Source organism: Macrobrachium rosenbergii, chromosome 47 (assembly GCF_040412425.1).
Source record: "Macrobrachium rosenbergii isolate ZJJX-2024 chromosome 47, ASM4041242v1, whole genome shotgun sequence".
In the NCBI taxonomy this organism is placed as follows: Eukaryota; Metazoa; Arthropoda; class Malacostraca; order Decapoda; family Palaemonidae; genus Macrobrachium; species Macrobrachium rosenbergii.
Window position 1 is genome coordinate 45,052,743 of NC_089787.1, and position 20,587 is coordinate 45,073,329.

General features: G+C 40.3%; 1 pseudogene; it reads left to right on the top strand.

Moving 5' to 3' along the window:
* The window catches only part of LOC136830918 (chromatin-remodeling ATPase INO80-like), a 220,952-nt pseudogene that overhangs the window by 154,513 nt on the left and 45,852 nt on the right, over positions 1-20,587 (top strand).

Consider the following 20,587-nt stretch of genomic DNA (forward strand, 5'->3'; position numbering starts at 1 on the left):
TCAGTGGGCTATAGACAATTCATTGAGATCAGGGCCAGATACATTCCAGGAAAAAGGAAGTGGTAGCAGACTAGTTACACTGTAGGGAACAGATTCTGGGAAAGGCGTGGTCTAGGCATCAGGAGGTGGTGGACAGGCTGTTTCTCTTATGGGGGAGACCTGTAATAGATCTCTTCCTGACAAGGTATAACGGTAATAGATCTCTTCCTGACAAGGTATAACGCAAAATTTTGAAGTCTATTGTTCAGTGGTGGCAGACGTGGCTGCAATGGCAGAGGACGCCCTGCAACATCCGTGGGACAGTTTCGACGTATATGCTTTCCCTCTGTTTTTTCTGATTTGTCAGGTCCTGAACAGAGTAATGAGTTCCCAGAATCTCAAGATGACATTGGTAGCTCCTCTGTGGCCGCAGGCAGAATGGTTCCGGGACCTGCTGTCTCTGCTGTCAGAAGTTCCAAGAGAGTTACCTCCCTGGCACAATCTTTGTCAACCTCATGTGGAGAGGTACCATCAGTCAGTATGGTCCCTATTTCTTCATGGGTGGAGACTAGCAAGTATCTCATGCGAGCGAGAGGCTTTTCTCAAGGAGCAGTGTCTCAGATGTCAGGATATATCAGGAAGTCTTCAACATCTGTGTACCAGGGAAAATGGTCTGTCTACTGTGATTGGTGTCTTCGATGGGGTTCTCCTCCATTTGGATCATCTATTCAACAAATAGCTGATTTTCTAGTCTTTTTCAGAGCAGAAAAACATCTTTCTGTGTCTGCCATGAAGAACTATAGGGCTGCTCTAGCGCTAGTTCTGTGTATGAAAGATCATGGGAAATATCGATGTTGATTAAGAGCTTTGAGCAATCTTGTTCCCCAAGAGAGCTCAAACTTCCTAGTTGGGATTTGGCTTTGGTTTTAACTAGTCTTACCCGAGCCCCCTATGAACCATTGCGACAGGCTACAAATAGAAACTTGACCTTCAAGGCAGTTTTCTTGCTGGCCCTAGCATCGGCAAAAAGGGCAGTCGAACTCCATAGTCTGTCATATGACATCAAACACACCAGGGGCTGGAAGTCTTCAACTTTCGAATTTATTCCAGAATTCGTTGCGTAGACTCAAAATCCTTCAGTCCATGATAAAAGATTTGTCTCCTTTTCTATACCTTTTTTGGGAGACTTTGTTGACAGTGACCCTGAGAAATGTTGTGTCCTGTCAGGGTGCTGCATGCTTATCTAAAAATCACTCGACATCGCAGACCGGGTTGTTGCAGACTTTTTGTTAACACAGGCCAGGTGAACAGGCATTCATGATCATTTCTCATAGTCAAGATGAGATTCAGACAATGTCACTCAGGCAAGAGCGCTTGATGTTAGAGTTCTAAGCTCCTCATTGACATTTAAAAAGAATATGTCTGTTCATAGAATTCTGAAAGCTGGTTTGTGGTGTCGCCAAACCACTTTCACTTCCTTCTACTTGAAGGATGCTGCCTGTAGGTTGTTGGACACTTTTTCCTTGGGTCTGGTGGTGGTTGCTCAACAGGTTGTGTAGCACATCCAATGCCCCTGGTGGGTCAGTTTGTATCTAGTCTAAGATGATGGTATGAAGGTGAAATGAATGAGATGACTGGTCTCTTTTCTTTTCTTCTTTCCTTCTTCTTGTTTAACTATGGGCAGTAAGAAGAGGGTTCCATCATGAGCTGGAACTGATGTGATACAGGTGAGCGCAGTGGAGCCATACTGTTAGCGATCATTAATGTAAGATACCTGCCAGTAGCAATACGTTCCTCTCTTTAGCAAGGAGAGAGGAATAATGATAAACCTATATAAGTGGCTACATTGGTTTGTTATAAGAACAGATAACTTCTTGTCTTGAGCATATGCAATGAACTGTGACATTGTACTAAAACCCAGAAGTCTGAACCCAAGATATGCATATATCTGAGGTTCAGAAATAAAGTTCATGTTTCTTAGAGTTCTCTTATTCAAAAGAATGACCGGTTGTGGCAAACCTCCAGTCGGTTAATTTACTTACCTCTCACCAAGAGTAAGTCTATCCTAGTGTTAAGACCGAGGGTTTGTGTCATATATGAACAGATGACAAATTTATGAAATTAATTTGTATTTTTCATAGCTAACAAACCTGAGGTCTTAATATTTAAGGCGCACCTCTAACACCCCTCTGACGGCTTAACCTGGGTTGGAAGAACAACTGATGAAGTCACGGAGTACTGCATGGGTGTGGATGGTCCCACATGACTCGTGACTAAGGACAGATGCCACTAGTCCCTTGCATATACAATTTTATTGATTTCACTGGATTCCAGCTGGCACTAGAAGTTTATACTAATGTTAAGACCTCAGGTTTGTTAGTTATGAAAAATACAAATTAATAAATTTGTCATTTCCTCACAACTTCTTTTGAGATTCAGGCACTATGAGTAGTGGGTATGTTGTGAAGTGAAAGTGCTTTTTAAAAAATAAAATCATATTTTCCAAAAATCCATTACTTTCACAGGTTTTTGCACCTCCTTGTCCTACTTCCTTGATGCCAAAGGCATAACAAAACAAAGAATGAGCTTGCAACCAATAAATCTAACCATGCAGGGGCAATATTATCCTGCTACAATTCGTTATTCCTTTAAAGAAATTTTGTTTGGGATATTGGTTGATAATCAGAATGGACACTACAGAAAAGCTTTGTTTTGAAAGAATTATAAATTTATCTAAAAAAAAGGTAGAAAGTGTTATTTAGATATTGCATTATTGTACTGTATAATTTTTTGTATTATCTTTTGTTCAAGGGATAAACTTTTCTTGCAGAAAGAACCAAATATAGGTGCAGATGATGAAACGCCCAGTGGAAATGATACTGTAAATCTCCTGCCAGAGTTTCCACATATAGAGAGGCCTCCTGAAACTAGAACTTGTCTTCCCACTCAACTTCCTACATTCCTTATGCATACTTGTCCTAAGGTATTTGTTTTGTACATCGTTTTCATATTTAATGTAAAAAAGGGTAATAAAATCTTGATCATTACAGTGTTATAAAGGGAGATGTAAATGTTCTGCTAGACTCACACTAGAGTGTGGTTTGTGAATTCTGTTTATTGTTTATTGGATATTAGACAGGGCCATAATTAGAGGCCTTAAAAGATATGAACTTTTTAATAATGTTTAAGATTACTTATCATTGATATGGTTGTCTTAACTGAAATGTTATGCCCACTTTAAAAGGTATACATTGTAGCAGGTAACATACTAGTATGTACTAAACATTAATACTAATGTACATTTTTTTTTCATGGTTCCTAAGGGAATTCAAACCTTCACCCTTTTTAATAGGAGTACCTTTGGCACGAGCTGGAACAGTCGTTGAACTTGTTAACAAGTAGTTAACTGGTGGTTAAGGGGCCAAGTGGAAAAATATCCCGCACTCACTTACTGACACTAACCACCTTTTCCATCAGCTTTCTTCCTGTATGCTCATTGGACTTGATTTGTAGCTTGCCACATTGTTTCATTGCAGTTGCACTGGAACCTGTTTGTGCTGTGTGCTTTTTTTTATATTATTTTGTGTTACTTTGCTCGTTTGTTTTTTCAGTAGAAAGAAACACGACCAGTGCCGGTATGAGGGATTTGGGTGGCCTTGTGGTCAGTTCATGGCACTTTTCTCAGTAGGTCCACATAATATTGCTATTTTTGTAGGGATAAAGATAGCACTTGATCTTTCCCTTGTGATGTACATTCAACTTAATTCTCTCCCCATGGAAGAAGTTTGGTAGTTTTGTAAGGAGAACAGGACCCAGAATATAAGAAGCCCTTTTATATCCTCTAATCTAGGGTTAAGGACTTATGTGACACTCAGCAGTTGTCATCATGTGACACTCAGCAGTTGTCATCATGTAAGTGTAAGCAAAAGATCTGGCCTGCTTTTTAATATTCCAGGTTAGCCCATCTTTAGCTGCATTCCTTAATGACCTGGCAGATTACAGAATGATCAATCCTTCTTTGGACACTGCTGTTTCTGCACCCCACATAGCTTCTCTGTGCACTGCTAGGAAGGGGAACCACTGGTTGCAGTAGCTCTTCTAGTAGCTAACCCTCTGGCAGCTGTTCCAGTGTCTCCTGTTCTAGACTCAATGTGTGGAGGACAAGCAAGGAATTTTGGGGAAGACAGGAAAAATATTCTTCCTTGTCAGTGTTATCATCTTCAAGCTCATCTTCATCTTCCTTGTCTCTGGAGGAAGAAAAAGGGAAAGCCCAAGGCTCAGCTAGAAAGTCTAGGAGAACATTTCTTGTGCACTCTTCCTTATCTTAGGGGAGCAGAAATGCCAGATCACTGGCGCATGATCACTGTACCTCTGGCAGGTCTGTTGCCTCTTCACATGGCCACTTTGACAAGAGGACTACTCCCTCCCCATCCCCCTTGTTCACCCTCAGACACACGGGATGGATCTGTGCAGCCTTCCCACTCTACCAGTACCGAGTCTGTTGACCAGGTGTATGTTGCAGTTTGGGGTAGCCCCTTCCCCTGCATCTCTGATGAGTTGCAAGGAGGCAGGCATGCACAACCTGTTTACTGTGTGCTTTCATTTTCCCTGGACTAAGTACGTCTAGCAACAGGACAGGTTGTTCCACAAGCTTTCCTTTGTAAGGTGGGTTGGGAAGCATAGAGAGTAATCAGTACCACCTTCTTGCTGGGCACATGCTCTCTCTGGAGCAGATGCAGTCCGAGCACTCATCCAAGGGAAAAGTCTCCTTTGATGTCTTCCATCCTGTGTGTGCGTAGACTGCATGAGAGAGGCGGTGCACATTCTCATTCTTCCCCTCTGTCATTTTACTTGGTTGCAACCAAATATTGGGCAGCAGGGTCAAAGTCTGTTCAGATGGTGAAACCACTGGATCTTGGCTGCCCTTTATGATGAGAGGCACTTCTGGTGTGAGACGAGATCAGGAATGAGTGAGGGAATTGAGACTTTTCTTTGCTTTAAGAGTGGGCAGCTACCACAGAACCTTAGAACGTGTACAGATTTGTGAACTACACTTCACTGGCCCTCCAGAGTGTAGGGAGAGTTTAGTGAACTTCTTTGCACAGGTGCACTGACTCTTCACTCTTGCCTTTTTAGGCAAGCAGGGTTGAATTAATGCCACCTTCTCCCTTCAGTATGCAGTCATCAGACTGAATGGACACTGGTTGTTGCTGGTTTACAACAGACTTTGGTTTACAGTACCTCAAATGTTGGAGGATCAGTTCATATGCAGTCATGTTAAACTTAGACCAGGGTGGTCTTCTACTTGATAGTGCCTTGTACTGCTCTCTTGAGTGGCCTTTTATTAGTCTATGCTTTCTCTGAAGGGCATTTACTGCATGACACTCTATGCAGTATTACACATAATTGTCTGCTGTCTGCTGACTAGGGTTAGCATGCTAGTGCATGCAAAGATGTTTGCAGCAATAAGTTCAGTTTCAGCAGATCAAATGGAAGTATACGTATTTTCTACAACGATTTTGACAAGTGTGATAAAATCTATGTTAATGAACTACAACTTTGAGAGGTCATGTCTCTAAACACTTTTTAATGATTAGCATTAAGTTTGCTGTTTGTGTACGTTCACTGTCAAGGGAGATCTCACAGCTTTTACCTTAGAGAATATATACTTACGGAGAGCCTTACCTCTTTTAGGGACCCCTGCAGCATTGTTGGTACATATATTGTCGGGCTCTCAGGTAGCCCAATGACTTTGAAGCCTCACTCAGGGGGTGAAGCAGATTTTCTGACTACTATGGTTGAGTTCTGCTTTTGCTGCTTTCAGTCAGGTTTACTTTCTGATCTGTGGATTGGGGAGTTCCTGCTATCCAGCAGTCAAGCAGACAATATTTCTTACAATCATGCAGGATGCCTTAGTGATATCAATCCCAGCTCCTTTCATGACGAAAATGACAATCATAGTCTCTTGGTTCTTGCATGAAAAGGAAACCAGATGGGTACCAGTGGCAGGAAGGAACCACAGATTTGCCTTTCCTCCCCATCATGGCTGTCAAACACTCATATTCTCTCTTTCTTTCCTTAAGGGAAGAGGTAAGAAACCTGAGATTTGTGTTAGACACAAAGTCAGCATGGGAAAGGGAACTCTCGGAGTCCTTTTTTCCCTCAGGTAGGGATGGAAAACTTGTCTAGCCCATATGTCCTCTTGCAACTGTGGTTAGGTAAGAGGGAAAGAAAAAAGAGTGGGTGGAGAGGATTACTATGTAAATATCCCATCATATTGCCTGCTGCATTTAAGGGGATTGCTTGCCTTAAAATGGGAATAATTTGTGGAAAGGAAGGAAACACTGGATTTTTCAGACCTCTGGGGCAAACACCATAGTCTTATCAAAATTACCTTCCTTCCCTCAGTTAGACTGAGACTGTCTTATCTTCCCCTTTCAATTCTCCAAGGTCTCTAGCCTTGCCAGCAGGGTTTAAAGAGATGATGGAAAGGCACTAGAAGTCATGAGGGACCACCGTCTGAAGTTTTTCACAAGCGCTTCTTTTGGGACTGGATGGGTCTCTTTATGCAGACAATTTAGAATTACCATATTTTCGAGCATATAAGGCACAGTTTATTCTTTTTCCAAATAATGTCCAAAAAATCACCCTGTGCTAATTGCTCAGGGTCAAGCTTTAGGTAGGCTTTGGCCCCTGGCAAGTAGTAGTTTCAGTGCTGTGGTATGCATGTTGGTACCATAAACAATCCAAAATCCTTCTTACAAGTGCTTCTCAAATTTCTTTAGAATGATTAGCAACCAAATATTATGAATCACAAATGTAGTTATACAATCCCCCCCCCATTTTTATGCGTTTCATATTTCCACTTTTCATTTTGTTGCAGATTTTTGTGGAACACATCATTAACTTGTCCGCGGGGAAATTTCACTAATTGTGGATTTTTCTCTGGGCCATATCTCTAAAATTATCACAAATCACTTTTTTTTCTTAGAGCAACACTGTGTATTCACTAATTAAAGTACTGTATTTTTTCATTAAAATATATGTATACTGAGAGAGAGAGAGAGAGAGAGAGAGAGAGAGAGAGAGAATGATGGCACAAGAATTTTTTAATAAATTTATGGGAGATGGTGAGGACTAACACATTTGTAGGATAAATAATTTACCTTTTTCAAATATTAATAAGATTAATAGATAATGATATAATTGTATATGCTGTAATTAAAAAATTTATGCATTTCTATAGTAAATTATGTGCAATTTTAAACAAACAAATACATACAGTATTCCCAATCTTTTCCAAAGCTCTGAAGTGAGGGGGGAGGTTGGACCTGTCATATATGTCAAATATATGACTGTAACCCTGCACGGTCAGATATTCGACGCACTGTAGGCTATATGACAGGTCCAACCTCCCCACTCATTTCAGAGCTCTGGAAAAGATTGGGAATATGTATTTGTTTGTTTAAAGTATCACATAATTTACTATAGAAATCCATAAATTTTTAAATTACTGGGTATTATTATTATTATTATTATTGTTATTATGGTTAAATAAAATAGCTACAAATGATACTGAAAAAAATTCTCTCTCTCTCTCTCTCTCTCTCTCTCTCTCTCTCTCTCTCTCTCTCTCTCTCTCTCTCTCTCTCTCATATATTTTTAAGGGTAAAATGTTAAGATGGCTTTGAAATGATGATAATATCATTTCAAAGAATAACAATAACTTAATGTAGTAAATAATTTTTTTATCATAAATGTATTTTATGTAATCACAAAAATACTAACACGACGCAATTAACAAATCTAGCATTCTGTTAGGAAGTATGTATGTGTATTTTAGATATGCTCTATACACTAGTACTATCCTAAAATATGTACCTGTACAGTAAATATTGTTTCAGAATCATCTTACAACACAGGACATATACAGTACATAAAATATACGCCCAGTGCATTATGTACAATATGAACAGAACGATGCACAAAGTTATGTAGGCCAAAGAAAACGTGCATGTGTGAATGATAGGTAATACTTAAGAGTAACAGTTGTAGGCTTGAACTTAATTTTGCAACATGACTTTGAAATGATGTTAGAGTGTTCTGGGATGATAATCTGAGGTATATTTTTGTTTGAACTGTCAAGTTTGGCAATGAATTGTTAAAATAGGCAGTTATAAGCATTTTAGGGGTGTATATAGCCTATTTGAGAGTAACAGTAGTAGGAGAGTACTGTAATGTGAGGTTGCTCTGGGTGTTTTGGGATGATGATTTGGGGTGCATTTTTGTTTGAAATGATATTAAATTGTTTTAATATGATATTTTAAGGTATATTTTTGTTGAACTATAAAATTAAGCTGTGAAATGTTAAAATGGGCAGTTATAAGCATTTTAGTTTAAGGGGTACAAGGTATTTGGCAGTTATAAGCATTTTTAGAGGGGATTTATGCATTTTCATGATAGGTTCTGGAACCTATTCCCATGTAAAAATGGGGAAGCACTGTGCAGGAGTAATTACAGTAATAAATTGCCTCTGTAGTTATTAGTACTGTACATGGTAAGCAAATCTGTGTCCACAGCAGGTGTGTGCTGTTCGTTTACATCATGTGATGAATAAAAAATGCTTTCGATATCCTCACTTTTAACATTCTGTAAGTAACAATCTTTTCTTTTCATTTTTCCTTATCTTTTCTATATATGTTTTAATAAAAACTCACAGGGTTATATTCATGAAGTAAAGGAAGAAAATAAAATACTGGTATCCGTTCATACTATAAATATGATCTTTGTTATTCTGTGGTGTGTTTACTGGCAATTCATTATATTAAAAGACATACTGTAATTCTCACAAGTATGAGGAAAAATAACAATAAAAAAATAGGTAGTTAAACAAAGTAAGTATAGTAACTTAGCCCACTATGATAGCTTACCTAAGGGTGTCAGTCTATTTTCTTGATTCCTGAACAAGAAAATTTTATTATTAGCACATGAAAGGTTAAGTAGTGATATGTACCAGTAAATGGGCCAAATGGTGAAAGTGAGAGGCATTCAGTTAGGGGGTCTGGGGTTAGCTGCATTTTGTTTTCCCAGATTAGGCCTGCCAAAATTGGCGCGCACCTTGTGTGCTTGTGCGCCTTATATGCTTGAAAATATGGCTTGTGCTGGATACTCTCTTTGGATGAAATGTCAGAACTCAGAGTTTTTCCTAGCCTTGTCTTCTACTGGCCCTCAGTTCCAGAACTTATTTCAAACCAAAGACAGTTCCGTAGATGTTAAAAGGCTCCTACCTGAATGTCAGCTTAGACTTTTTCTAGGTATACATCACGAGTGTTACATGGCCACTAGGTTTCTCCTGGTTTCTGCTCCAGGAGAGAGTTCTACTTTCTTTTAATAGGTGGGGCAGAAGGATGGAAGTAGGATGTCACGCCATTAACAGGCAAGTACCTGGGTATACTCATAAGCTTGGCAAACCCAGGGAGGTACTAGGGTGTCTATCTGACCTAACAGGAACAACCAAATTGGTTTGGTGGGTTGTTCTCGGCCACGTGTTGTATCAAGGGCAGATTTCTGCTCACACTTCTTAGGATGACAGGAACCCCTCTTGAAACGTGTCTGTTTACGGATGTATTGAAGGAGGACTAGAACACGCATCAGGATCATTCAAGGGGGTTCTAGCTGTAGGAATCACCTCATCTGCAGATCAGTGTTCTGGGAATGTGGGAAGTGTTGCTTCCCTGCAGGTTTCCAAAAAATAGTTGATAGTGTACTTGGTAGTGCTTTTGTTACAGCACAATTGCAAAGAGGAGGGCTTTGCATGGTGGCATTTGCAGATGCACAAGTGGAAGTTCTGCAACTCTATTGTGCTGTTTGTCAGTGGGGAATGGGCGGGTAGACTAGCTCAGTGTTTTGGGTCATATGGCATAGTTCTTACTCCTTCAACTGGCGGAAGTGCAGTTCAAGCTGTATTTTTTTTCCCTATGCTTGACCTTATTTCCACCCTGAATAGAACTTTACAATATTTCCTTCCCATTTGATTCTTTGGGGTTAATGTTGGAAGTTATATCCCATTATATTCGGGAAATGCTCTGGATTCTTCACTTTCTGCCATGTAACCTGATTCTCCTCATGAGAAGATCAACAGTGTTGATCACTCACCTTTGCATGGTATTGAATTTTGGATATCACTGCTCTTGTAACTTTGAAGGAGGGTGGAGTTGGACGGCATGCTGCTTCACCCATAAAGTTAGAGTACCTGACATTTTTGAGCGAGGGGAAATTTATATGTTAAAGCATGCCCTCAGTGTTGGGTCCAATTTTGATGGACTGACGACCCCTAAACAAACAAATAGTGATTCCCAGTCTTTTTATGCTAACTTGAGAAAGGAGGAGGGAGGGTAAATGTCAGTTTACCTGACAGTTTGACATATTGGCCGGAGGGGAAGAATTTTTGCGCCCAGAAGCTCATGGATTTCAATCTTATGATATCATAAGGAGTCTCTCTCTCTCTCTCTCTCTCTCTCTCTCTCTCTCTCTCTCTCTCTCTCTCTCTCTCTCTCTCTCTCTCTCTCTCTCTCTCTCAGGAAAAGATACTGTTTGTGTGTGTGTGTGTGTTCATAGGGTTTAAAAATGTGTAGTAAATGTAATACATCTTTGGAAGACAAACAACAAACATATAAATTTTGTTGTTGTCAGAGAGATTAAAGAGATAAATCTCTCTCTCTCTCTCTCTCTCTCTCTCTCTCTCTCTCTCTCTCTCTCTCTCTCTCTCTCTCTCTCTCTCTCTCTCTCTCTCTCTCTCTCAGAAAAAGATACTGTGTGTGTGTGTGTGTTCATCGTGTTTTAAAATTATGTAGTAAAGGTAATACATCTTTGGAAGACAAAAAACATAGATTTTGTTGTTGTCAGAGAGATTAAAGAGAGAAACACTCTCTCTCTCTCTCTCTCTTGCCCCAGCCAGCCTTGTTGAATGCAAGGCATAGTGGTAACTCTCTTTCTCTCTACTTTGGCTGGAAGGCTTAGAAGCATGTGTGCATATATTTTTAAGGGTACTAATGTTGAAGATGAATTTGAAATTATATTAATATAATTTCAAAGATTACTACAGTAATAGGATAATAATTTAAGGTATATTTGATGTAGGATGATACTTTAAATATACATTTGGCATTTGAACTTTCAAGATAGGCAGTTATAAGCATTTTTAGAGGAGGGGTTAGCAAGTATCCGTGGATTTTAAGTATTTGGGGGGGTCTGGACCGCATCCCCCGTGAATGCGGGTTGTTTACTGTATTGTGAATCTGACAAACATGCACCACTGCAGTGCAGTGAACCTGAGCATTCAAATTGTGGGCAAGATCATCATGCAAGGTTCAAAGAATGCATATGTTATATATACAAAAGAATTAAAAATATTACAAGAAAGATCAGGGATATAAAGGGGCTAAGTTAAAAGTGAAATGAGAGGAATTCGAGATCATGCTAAGAAACATACATATTCTTCAATAACAAGAACCAATATTGAAACAAAAATGCATACAGATAGTACCCTGTAGTAATAAAACAGATAAATAAATCTCAAGAAGAAATAATTACTTTACAGAAAAAACTGAAATGATAAAGAATCAAGAAACAGGTGCAAATGATATGGGTAATATTTTTTTCAAATTCGTCTAAAATATTAATAAAAATAGAAACACAGAAGAGAAAAGAACCATACCATAGATAAGAATGATTATGTCAAGTGAGAAGAGATTACTTTGACCAGCCCGAGGAGCATGTTAAGCACGCTGTCATTGATGGCACCGCTAACCTTAATACACTGTGCTTTGAGCTAAATGATAAAAAAAAAAAATCAGTTCAAATCACACAGGTTACGAATTATACCAGTGCATAAAAGGGATCATATTTAAATAACCCTAGGGAAAATAGTGCTAGCTGTGAATTCGCAAACTTGCTGACATGTATGACATTGGAAATAAAAAAATAGTTTAGCACTAATTGGGAACACTACGTTGAGTCTGAGATTTTGGACGATACAAAAAGAATCATGTTGCCTCTGATTCGAGCATAGCTGTATAACAGGAGCAAATGAAACAGGAAATATACATGATAACACTTGGATGTAATGAATGCTTCATTTAATTGTGCAATAAGAACAAAAACATAAAGATGGTTTAACAAACAAACATTATAAGATATTTTATAATATGTAGAAAAAAGAAACTACAGGTTTGAACACCCATGAAAAAAGTTGCATGTGCATTGTGAATACTTAATATATTACAAGAAAAAAAAATGTGAGTAAATTATTAGAAAAAATCCAAGTCAATAATAGAAAAAAGAAGGTAAAAATCGACCGTTTCAACATAATATTTTCAGTAGCTATATTATAAATAGAATGTAAATGGTCTACAGACCAGATTACATCTAGGAGAAATACAAAAGAAACATGAACCAATGATGATGTGTTTATAACATGTCAAGAAAATAGTATCGACAGTAGGTAAATACACCTTAGCATCTACACCTAGAGAGGAAGAAGGAAATTTGAGTATAGTCATAAATGCACATAACAAAGTATGATATGACAAAGCACCTGTAAACATTACTGACTTGCAAATGTCAGGTATTAAAATACAAATGAAAACTATAGTTACGTAATTTATAATTTATAACCAACCTAATAAAAATTATGACATTGATAAACTTAGAGAATTACTTAACATTGCCAAAAAACCTACATTAATAGTACAGTAAACCTCCCACATTTGCGTTCTCATGACTCGCGAATTTCTCTGTGGAATGTGTCTACCCATTATTCACGGAAAATTCGCCCATTCGTGGTATTTTTCACTGAGAAATATTCACTAATTACTGTATTTTCATATTTTCATGACTAAATGCACTTTTTGTGATAAAACTATTAAAATACTAAGGTATTAGTATTTTTAGAGGGTTTTTCTTATGTTTAAACTATCAAAATAGGCAGTTCTAAGTGTTTTTAGAGGGGTTTTAAGTATTCATGGATTTTAGCTATTCGCGGGGGGGCGGGGTGTTGCGATATGCATCTCCCACAAATATGGGAGGTTTACCATATGTGATTTTAATGCCCGCAACCCAATATGTTACTATAATTATACAAGCCCAAATAGAGCAGGAAGTGGAATAGAAAAATTCATAGATTCAAATGATATGTTTTGTATAAATGATGATGAAGTCAGCATGGATTATTAAAAAACACATTGAACATTTTCCTCATTGTAGAATGTGCATCAAGTGTAGTAAGACAGATTAGATTGGAATACAGTTGATGACTTGTATGCCAAGTGATGATTTCCTAATATTTAATGTCCTTATTAAAAAAATATCCTGCAAAGCATGCCCCCCATTATAACATAAAGCAGATTGCAAGCGATATGAAATGCACTCTAGCAATATCCCACCATTTGAATATTTAAAAGATCATAATGAACCTAATAAATTTGTTGCATTTTTCATTGAAAAAATTTTGCTGATAAAGCAATAGCAAAATCAAAATCTCATCGAACAAAGCACAACGTTCCATGATGGTTTTATTAGCTAACAGATTTAATAAAGATAAAATACTTAGTAGGGAGACAACTAAATAATTTGAATAAAAACTTCAATAAAATGAATAAATCATTACCGATATTAGAAAGAAGTTTAAAAAAACTGACTAGATTATGACTAGAAATTGATACATTAAAACTCTATACAACAAGATATGTGCAAAATTGAAAAAGAAGTAATCCAAGGAAGAATCATTTCATGGAGGAAATATACAATATATTAGATCTCTCTAATACTTCCATACAAAAAATATGGGAAAAATTCAGGAAAATAAATGGTACCCATGTTAAATTTTCTAGACATGCCATATAAAAAGATGGAAAAAGAATGCTCAAACCAAAAGGAATGAGTAATGTAGTAGGAGAAAACTTAGCAAATATGTCTTGATAAAAATTTAGATGAACACTCTGCACAAAGAAAAATATAGAATTGATAACAATAAATTTTGAAACAATAAATGACATCTATTATAATGAAAAATTCAATATGGAAGAGTTGGAATATGCTTTCTTGGACAGCAGCAAAATTGCTCCTGGAGGTGACAATATTTGTATTGAAATGATCTGCTATTTAGCACCTTTGGCAGTGTCATACTTATTACAGTTTTATAATCGTTTATGGCTTCGAAATTTATTTCCAGATGAATGGCCAAAAACCATAATAATTCCTATCCCCAAACTTGGAAAGGATCCCAATGATATAAATAATTATAGACCAATTCCTTTAACAAGTTGCTTATGCAAATTACTAGAGAAAATGGTAAATGCTCGACTAACTTGGCACATTCAAGAAAATAAAATTTTGACCCCCACGCACTTCGGGTCACAATGTAATAAATCTACATTACACTTTCTGTTGAACATAGAAGACCACATATGTAGAGGGTTTGAATGAAAACAAATTACTGTAGTTGTCTTCTTTGATGTTGAAAAGGCTTACAATACTACATGGAGGTACGCAGTACTAGAAATGTTATATAAAATAACATCTGTGGCCATTTTTCTAAATTTATCCAAAACTTTCTAACAGATCAAACTTTCCCGGTGAGAATTGATGATGTTTTGTAAAAAACGTTTCCACTTGAAAATGGTGTTCCACATGGAAGCATCCTTAGTGGCACACTGTTTACTTTAGCAATGTATGATTTCAGTAACAGTCTACCTATTGGAATTAAAAGTAACCTGTATATGGATGATTTTGCTGTATATTTTTCAGCATCTCAGATAAACAAGCAGAACGAATCATTAGTCAAGCCAAGTTTTATCAAAAATAAAATTTGGAAAAAGGTGAAAAAATGGATTTAAAAATCAGAATTCATGCTATACCAATTGGCCAAAGAGCTAAATTATCAGGATTAGTATTTGATACTTAAGTTAGAAAGCCCACATGACATGCATGAAATCAAAATGTAAAAGAGCATTAATTGTAATTAAAAAACTATCCAGCACAACTAGACATACCTTTACTATACTGTATAAAGCAATGGTGTTGTCTATCATTGATTATGGAGGTGAAATATATGGCTCAGCATCAGATGCAACACTGAAAATGTTAGATCCAATTCGCACCAAAGGCCTCTTAATATGTTAGGGGCCTTTAGATTATCACCAAAGTAGTGAACTACCACTGTTTCTCTTAAGAGAGTTAATAACTGTGAAAAGTGCCCTAAGAATTCAGACAAGTGATTGACCAACAAAAAAATCATGTGAATTAAGATATTTATAAAAACTCATTCACTACCTCTCCCAGTTAGAGCTAAGAGATAGTTTGAGTCACTGAATGTAAATGTACAGTTGTCTTCATTAGTAAAACTACCTCCTCCTTGGATTATGAATAAAATAGAATCTGCACACACTTTAGATATTTACGCTCGTGGTTTTAGTTTCTGAAAGATTTGTAGAGAGAGCAATAATTAAGGTGACTGAATTGTGATTTGACTTCAAAATGGAAAACTAAAAAGAGGAAAACAAAGAGACTATAGAGCATAGGCCTGTTAGCTTATAGAAAGACAATGCAAACACGTGGGCAAATTTAAAGTAGTGTATTTACATAAATGATAAAATGGAAAGAGGAACTCAAGTAGATTACTATCCTGAAGGAGACCTACTGGATTGAATGAAACTGGGGGATTCCAGACACAACCGAGAAGCTTCCACTTCAAATAGGATCCTCTCTGAAATGAGAGATATGCACATACGCCAGTAATGAAAAATAGACAAAAGAATAATGAATTGGTTGCACTGATGGTGCCGCAAGGAGACAAAGACTAACACTGCCGATGCAAGAGGCGCACGATATTAGACAAGGGTGATTTCCATTTTCTTAAGGAATCCACAGACAAAAGCGTGACTGAAATGGGGCTCTTCTCCGGGGCACTTTACTCCAGCAGATTTTCTCCGAGGCGTAGAATACAACCAGATGATCGGCGATTCCGGAGAGACGGCGTTTCTTCCACGTGGTGAGATGCAAGGGCTTCCGTAGCGCAAGGCGCGCATGGGGACTCCTCAAAACCCAAGCAATGGCGCGGGCTCCGAGGTAAACAACTGGAATGCGGCCGAGGGGCACGAACGATAATTTGGAAAGGGCCACGGTTGGGATGGCAGCATCGATGGGGCCAGGTGTTGGGGACGCCTTCATTCCATATCTTCCAGCCCGGTGTGTCAGAGACTCGGGGCTTTTGCTTTATCCCCTCCCTATGGGGCAGGCGCCCCAACAAAGATGTTTGACTCATTGTACCTGCTACCGCAGGGGAGGTTTGGCCTGTAGAGAGAGACCGTCAGATTACTTTTTGCCTCATGAAAAGATTTTATCAAAATGGGAGCGCTTTTAATCTTTTTAAACCCCATTTTAAGTCTATAGACAGATGGTCTATCGACGCCGGCTGGCAGTAAATGAAACACAACAGGATCAACCAACCACAACAGAGGGGAGGCACTTATGGGCGAATTCTGCTAATCATAATACCTCCCTATACAAGATGATGTACATACTCTCCTTCGGGTGTACACGATATTCAAGAATGAGCGGCAAGTGCTTACGTTACTCTACATTCTGCCTTGCAATGAACTTCTTACTACTAGTTTATGAAGTTGTGACATTACTTTTTAATAATACATTGGGACAATTTCGTTAACAGAGCGCAAAGTGATTTAAACACTTGCAAAAGAATAATTACTTTAGATTTGGTTACCCACTGGTAACTTTATAAAGGACTCGAACAATTGTGAATTAATTACATTATAGGACCACGATATGAGGCTATGGCCAACAAATGAAAAGAAAGGTTATTGTTCAAGAATTAAAATACACGGTTACTTAATTTTAGATAAAATGTATGCGGTTAGTACACCCGCCTTGAAGAGGCGTAAATGAAACAGCTATTTGTAAATGACATCCCCTTTTACGATACCGTAATGACTATATATTCGGCATTCGATAATTTATTCGTTTTAACGTGCTTTGCTCAGCTATCGCTCAACGCCGAAGGAGGGATGACCCACACCGAATTTTGACAGTCGGGTGCGGCGAGTATTCGCAGGTTTTAATTCGCTAACCTTAAATCCACGCTTAATTTTAGCGCTCACGCCTACTCAATGTTGCGACGGGCGAGCAGACAAAAAGATGTGTGTAGGACAAACAGCGATCTTGGAAGGAATGGAAGGGGGAAAAGGGACAGAGAATAACAAAGGAAAATTACTAAGACGTTATTTAATAAAAACGTGGATCAAGATATGAAAAAAGTGACACGCCTCAGAGCTGACAAAAGGGGTACATTTAAATCATGTAAGTGGGCAAGAGCTTATGACCGCGATTCATTAAAATAAAGAGTAACTAAACACTAAAAGAAAGCAATGATATTGGCAGAAGAGCTAGAAAAAGAGTGAGGTTTTTATTGTGTTAGGGCGTAAATTTATCGCCCTTTTGCCTATAAATTACGGCCCGGACTATCACTTCAGTCCTAGGAGCAGGAAAGTGCACCAAGGGCTGCACTCCTTCAGGAGGGGCTGACACGCACGCCCGGTGCCAAGGTATGGGCGCAAGGGCGTGCCACTTCTCACTCTGTTATTCTTAATGACTTGTACACATTGTGTGGGAATGGTATTCCGTATTTAATTGCCTCTTGTGGGGATAATTTAAGGAAGATTAGTAGAGTGAGGTAAGAGATAAGGTGCTCCTGACGAACGGAAGAAGATAGAGGAGGGTCTGACATCCTCTGGATTAGGGGTGCCAAGACCTTCGAAAAAATGAAATGGCACAGGTGCAGGGTTTATTTTTTGTAAACTACCTGGAAATTCCTCTACGCCCGTGGTACTTCGCCGAGCCTTTCTTAATGGGGACAGTCGTCTCGGCCGGGAAGCGGAGGGCCCGGCGATCGAGGGCGCACGGAGTACCACCTGGCCAGGTTGATGACAGCTGACGCAGGAGTGTTCGCGCGGTTCTACCACGATCCGTCAGCGCTCTTAAAGTTCATCGGGCCATGAGATAAGTGGTGAATCCTGACTTGTACCGCGCCGCGCACGGGGCTGAGGCAGAGAGGAGGCGGTCGGGTGCGGAGCGGGTCGTATAACGCTGACCAGCCAGGCACGTGGTTGCGCAGGCCGCACTCGCAGGTGAGCTCGCCGTGGTCGGGAGGAACCGGGCTTTCTGACCGACGCTGGTAGCGTGCCAGGTCGGGGAAGAGAGGGGTCCGGTTGATCCTGTGAATGAGACGGGCGACGCTTGGTGCTGGCACTAGGCAGCCAGGCGCCATCAGAGCTTCTGGGCTCGGCGTCAGACGGACTAAGCTTGGCCCTGCTCGGGCATGCAAGCGGCACCGGGGCAGGAATTCTGGCATCTCCTGAAGGAATGGATTGGGGCCCTGGCACTGGCAATTCGGCAGGTCGCGACGAACTGGATCGGGGAACCGATCGAGGGGCCACTGGTACATCATACCAGGTGGTACCGGTGGGATCGCATCGCCTTTCCTGGTACCCAGGGGCGCCAGTCTTATTGAGGGAGAAGCGGAGGGATTACCGCGCCATGAATGATTCGGGAATGGGGACCCCTAGATTGTCGTGGATTTCTCGTGGGGGACTAAAGTCCTGTCCCAGATGACGCCAGCCTCCTCCGGGAGATGGCTTGCTACTGCAAGATTGCAGATTTTGGATTGGTAGGGAGGTCTTGTGACTCTCAATTGACCGTAGGGGAGTATCATTTTAAATTGATTTATTCTCGATCGTGATTTGAAGCCGCTTCATTGATCGTGCATAGTTCAGACGGGAACTCTGTCCCTTCTCGGACAGGGAGATTTGGTGCCTGAAGTCCTCGGAAGCAGTGACTCGGCGCAGCAGGCTCGCTACCGTGGGAGGGGCCACGTGATACGGCCCTTCTCGGGTGGGAGGGCCTAATGACTGGGGATCTGTGGACGCCAAGGCGCATTTGTGGGAGTATTTACTTTATTATTGCGAGGGCATTTTGCCTGGCGTGCAGTGAATGCTTGATAAACCCACGCCGGCAAAAGGTCTGGCTAGTCTTTCCACATACGTGCCTCAGTAGGGCATGCAAGAGGCGAGTTATTTGGTTTGCTGGAGAGAGAGGAGCCGGTTTCTTGTTCGCACTGTTCAGAGGAAGGCCCCGTTTTCTGCAATAATGGCAAGTTAGGGCTTGCCCGAGTTCTATTTTTTGTGGGAACTTGAATCTCCGAGGAGGACGATTTTATCTTCCTACCCATGATCCTTCTTGAGGGTGGTGGGTTTGCCATATCTGTTATTCGCAACACTCGGTGAGTGTTGCTGGGCTTTTTCCACTATATGAGTGGCGAGGCAGGAGGGGGCGAGCGCAGGAAATGCTCGAATTTAAAACCGCTGAGTACCGGGCGGTGTTAGTGCTCCTTCGAATCGGTTTATTTTGTTAACGCCATCCATTAGGCTCTAATCGGACTAAGTCTGGCCTGCTTCTGGGCTGTTTCCACTGCCTCTTCCACCGCTGGTAATCTCTTACTTTCGAACTGCTTTGGCGTATCGCTTCCCAGTTTCCGATCGTCATGGAAGGTAGGCAACGGTGGCCTTTCCGCTTCAGGAGAACAAGGAGAGTTCCGCGGGGGAGATCAGACACTCCAGGACTCGCTCGCCCTTTCAAGCCATACTTTGGGTTCGACTCTGTCCATTTTTGGCATGAACGAGCAGCTTGGCTTAGGTACCGGCCCCCTGCCGCAGGGGCGGGGGTGGCCGCTGTCGTTTCTAGCGCATCTGGAGTCAGGCGCTGGCTGTCGCCTTCGACATCTTCCGCTCCTCGCTCTCCGCTTTCTCTTGGGCGATTCTGTTCTCCTCTCGTTGTTCTGGGCAATTCGTTTCTCTCTCCTTCAATGCCTTCTTTCCTTCTCCTGCCTGGGCAATTTCTCGCCTTCTCCTCACGCTTCTTGGCCTCTGCTCTGGGCAACTGCTTTCTCTCTCTTCACGCTCTTCTTGTTTCCCTCCGCCTTGGCATCACCCACTCCGCTCTGAACCCATGCTCAGATCTTGCCCTCGATAGTCCCATGTCCTTTCCCAGCGACATGTAGAATTTGAAATCCTCGCTTTGTTGGGCTCAGTATTAGCCATCTTGAACAATGGGTATATGATATGTCTGAGAAGACTTTTTGTTAAAATTCGATGTGTCTTGAAAGACGGGTTGTTCTCTGGCGAACTAATTTCTAATATGCTGCCTCGAAGACGAAGTTGGATTTTGTCACGCCGATTCTGGCCGGCTGTAGCGCAGGCTTTTTCAAGGAGCTTGTTCCTAATGAACTAGAAATGATCAGTCCCGTAAGGGCTTAGATGTGTGAACTACACTCATATAATGTCTCAAAAGGATCTAATCTGTTCCTCGTAGGAATGAGAAATTCTCGCCACTTGCGACGTAGAATTTTTGTGTATGAGTCTCTGAGGACTGGAATTTGGAGAAATTTCACATAAAAAGGACGTAGAATTTAGGAGTCTCTGAGGACTGAATTTGGAGAAATTCTACACGTGCGATCGAGAATTTTGAGTCCCTGAGGACT